The following is a 4,646-nucleotide window of genomic DNA, read 5'->3' as shown; positions in this document are numbered from 1 at the left end:
GGTATCTTTGCAATAAAAGTCAGTAGTAAGATCAGATATGATTTATTTTCTGTGTAACGGAAGAACATTTTATCTCACCATTACACATTAGCAAAGAAAATATACGTATACACACCTATTTAGTTTCCACTTATTTTTATTGATATCTATTTATTTTATATATGTAAACATGATCTATTGATGATCTTTAGCTGGATGAAGACTTCACTTGAAAACTAGATAATCTTTAATCCCAAGCTCAGCTGTCACTCAGGTAGTCTTGTACAGTGAAGCCATGCTGGTACCAATGATTGACTGATTTTGATGAATACACTTTGAGGGTGCATACTCCTTGTCCAGGAGAGCATGATGAACTTAGGAGACTTGCTTGTACCAAGTCTTCTGGGAAAGTCTACCTAACAGGGTATCTAGCCTGCACATTCAAATGTACCAGGATGCTGCCCCTGCCCACCTTCCATTCTCAGTTCTTCCTTTTTATTTTGTTTTGTTATAGACTCTCATAGTAACTACACACCAGCCTCTGAATTTAAGATGCCCCTGGCTCACCTTTTCCAGTATAGACAGTACAGGTATGCAGCACCCCATCCCGCTTTTATTTTTCTTAGTTACGGTTTGGATTATCTACAAAGTAATCCACTTTGCCTTTGGATACTTTCTACTTAGTCTTTGGATAAATTATTTTCTTTACGAAAGCAAATATTTCCTTGCCTGTATTTAAATGCATCATCGTGACACCATCTTTAATCCTTAAAAGCAAAGGTCGACAAAATTTTGCCCCATAGATTTGTTGACTTAATTGGTCAGGAAAGCTGCATGGTAGCATGGCCTTTTTCATTTGTTTGCAGTTGTTTTTCCCATGATAATGGCAGTATCAATTAGTTTTGACAAAGATAGGACCCTGAGCAAAGCTCGAGGGCCTCTGACATAGAGACCCCCAGGTCAGCTGCTCCTTAATCTCCTCAGTGCAGTGAATTAAAAGCTGCTCTTCCCTGCACAAATGGTATCTCTACTGATCGCCAGCCAACTTCAGTAATGCGTTACTTAACAAAAAATGATGATTTACTTTCTTTTAAACTTGGCAACATTAGTTTCAGTACATGAACATCAAACAATTAAATGCTTCATGTAGGAAGTAGCCTTTAATTATAAAATCAATGTGATTTTTGGCAATGTACCAGGCACATGCTTCCTAGATGATATTTCTTTACTTGATCAAAATGTATTAAAACTAGGAAACTGGGCCATCTTCAAAATTTGCATTGTCAAACCCCAAAGGACAAGTTATTTTCAATATTTCAATAAGGAAAAACCTGTAATGTGTTTGATATGTCATGGAATGTTAAAGAAATGAGGACTTCTAATTTAAGCATGCTTAATAATAATACCAAGTTTATTTAGCTTTTTATCACTCTCAAAATTATAAAGCATACATGATATTTAAGCAGAAGTCATGAAAGTGATAATAAACCAGTGTCTCTATATCAGTAGAAGAAGGAATAGTTTTTGGTATCAAGGTCAATCACATCATATCTATTAGTTTCTAGTATTGTAAATGTCCCTTTTCCCCCCTTAGATGAAGGGATAAGAACTGTACCCAACCTGTGCTCATACATGGCTTAGACTGAGCCCATTGTTATGAAATATTATGTAATGAGGGAGTGCCCAAAGCGGGTCCATGCCATGTTTTGGCCATGAGTAATTATGCCATGCAACAGATCTGGCACAAAGGGGCTTACTTGGGGGAAGGGAGAGGAGTGAGGACTTGGAAAAAGGTAGAGGCAAAATGTGAGCCCTGAGGGCAGAGAGAGGAAGGGTGAGAACTGAGGACCCAGAGAAGGGGTAGAGGCAGCAAGCAAGTCATGAAGGCAGAGGGAGGTGGGTGCAGAGAGGAATAAAAGGATGCTGAGGACAGAAAGGGGGGAGAGAGAAAGAATGCTGGAAACAGAGAGAGAGAAAAAGAGAAAATGTGGGAACAGAGAGAGATCGCTGGGATTGTGGCCCACACCTAGCACACCAGTAGAAGGTGGCAGATGTTGACATAAGACTTCGGGGGTTCCTGAGAGGAGCCTTATGGAAATTGCCTGTAATCTAGCACTCCTTCCTTTTTGTTTAATTAAAAATGAAGAACTAGGAAAGGGTGATGGGGGGAGCAGGAAAAGACATTGTGCTCTTCAGAGTACTTCCTGCTGACTGGAGAAAACCTCATCTTTGGGAACCCTAAGAAAATTGGGATGCTGGCCAATACCTGGAGAGCTGTCCAGGATCTGAGAGAGTATCTGTGGCTAGGAAAGCAGCCAGTTTAAGCAGCTGGAGCACATGTGAGTAGCTCTTCTGCAGCCTTCCTGAGTCTGAATCTTGAGGAAACACCTGAACATGGCAGGAAACTGGGACAGACACACACAGACACACAGACACACAGACATACAGACACACACACACACACAGACACACACACAGACACAGATACACAGACACACACACAGACACAGATACACAGACACAGATACACAGACACAGACACACAGACACACACATACACACACACACAGACACACACACACAGACACACACACATACACACACATACACACACACAGACTCACACACACAGACACACACACACAGATACACACACACAGATACACACACAGACACACACACACAGACACACACACACAGACACACACACACACACACATACACACACAGACACACACACAGACACACACACACAGACACACACACACAGACACACACACACATACACACACATACACACACACAGACACACACACACAGACACACACACACAGACACACACACATACACACACATACACACACACACACACACACAGACACATACACACAGACACATATCTGTATGTATTGATGGTAGAAGGCAAAGTTAAGTAGGTTAGGAAATAAAAACATTAGGTGTACATTTGAAACCTTTAGGCCCATGGTCCCATAGTTATGGGAAGGGGAGTCCCAAAATCAGGGAATGGGGGAGAAATCCTACTCTCTGCAATAGACAGCAGGTGGCAAATTAGGCTGTTAAATGACATGGGTATTTATCTGAAGTCCATTTGACCCAAGAGAAGAGGATCTGAGTATATTTCCAGAAACTTACAAGAATCATTTTAAGTTTACAAAAAGAGATAAATTTTAGACATGTTAGCATTACCATTTGTTTGTAATCTATACAGAAAGAGGCAGTAGACTCACATCTTTGTGTCATAGAAGAGGTTTGGGAAATAATTTTGCTTAGAAGTATGAACACTCCTTAAGGTGAGCTCAGGAAAAACAGAAACATTCTGTGGAGCAGAGGGGATAAAAGCTCATTTGATCTTGATTTTTCAGGATGACTACAGACTGTGAAAGAGGGCTTCCTCCCTCTGTTCCAAAGACTGGGTATATAGAGATTTAGCACAATGAGAAACACTTTTAAGTCTATACTTGAAAGACAATCAGAGGAAATTTAAAATCTTGAACTTGTGAGTATGAGAGTGGACCATATAGTGGAAGGCTTTATCATAATTAGACTAACAATTTATCAGAACTCCACTGCTCAGTGTTTGAACTCTGAACTTTCAAAGTCCTAATATAATGGTAGCATAGTGGGGAGGGATCTGAAGCATTTTTTTCATTTCTTTTATAGGCATTAAATCACTTTGTATCATTATTTAAGTTTTCACTTACATTTGCCCAACTTAAACCTCCTTCTTAAAACCTAAACCATTTTCTTAGAGCCTCATAACTTAAGTTTCTGTATCCTCAGGTCTTATAGAAATCTCACATCTTTTTTTATATCCAATTATTTACCAAGAAGAAGACACAGGTGGTTGATTATTAGACATAGTCACTATAAAGTGAGTTCCTTTAGATAAAGGAATATTAAAACGTTACATCTGAAACCTGTTTATTTCTTTACAAGCCTGTGATCATGACAACCCTGTTTACCTTTTTAAGTAAGGGACCTAGTAGTTTCAAATAAGTAAGGGACCTAATAGTTTCAAATAACTAATAAATTGACTAATGAACTAACATGATGGTGGATTAACGTTGGGATAAGGAGCTAGTTCCCTGTTCTCTAGCTGTCAGGTTACAGCTAGTTTAGCTGTCAATATGATCAGAGACTTGAGGAGAAATTATAATCTAAGTGGCCTTTATATCAATTAAAATCATAGAGACTAGTCTATAGTTCACTACCTAGATAGTTTTCCCAGGCTTCTGTGGTCTCCATGGCACTGAGGGCAGAGGCAGTCTTTGGCCATCAGACCTAGAAGATGAGAGGTTTTTCTGTAAAGGAGAATCATGGAAAGATACAAGTTCATCTTTCCTTATGCAATGTGGGACAATTAACTCTCTGAGTGTCTTCTTTGTCCACAGTTCAGGCTGAGCCCTAGCAGTGGGCATGGCACTGGCACAGTCTTGCCCAGTGGTTAGTGTACTAAAATCCAGGTGGAATTCTTTGTTGTCGTGTCCATAACTTCTTGGTGACCTTACTGGGGTGGGGGATGTCACTGTTAAGATTTTGGCCAGGTAGTGGTGGTGCATGCATTTAGGAGGCAGAGGCAGGCGGATTTCTGAGTTCAAGGACAGGTCTACAGAGTGAGTTCCAGGACAGCCAGGGATACACAGAGA

The sequence above is a fragment of the Mastomys coucha genome, unplaced genomic scaffold (genome assembly GCF_008632895.1).
Source record: "Mastomys coucha isolate ucsf_1 unplaced genomic scaffold, UCSF_Mcou_1 pScaffold12, whole genome shotgun sequence".
Lineage (NCBI taxonomy): Eukaryota > Metazoa > Chordata > Mammalia > Rodentia > Muridae > Mastomys > Mastomys coucha.
The sequence above is the reverse complement of the archived record's forward strand: the minus strand, read 5'-3'. Positions refer to the sequence as shown.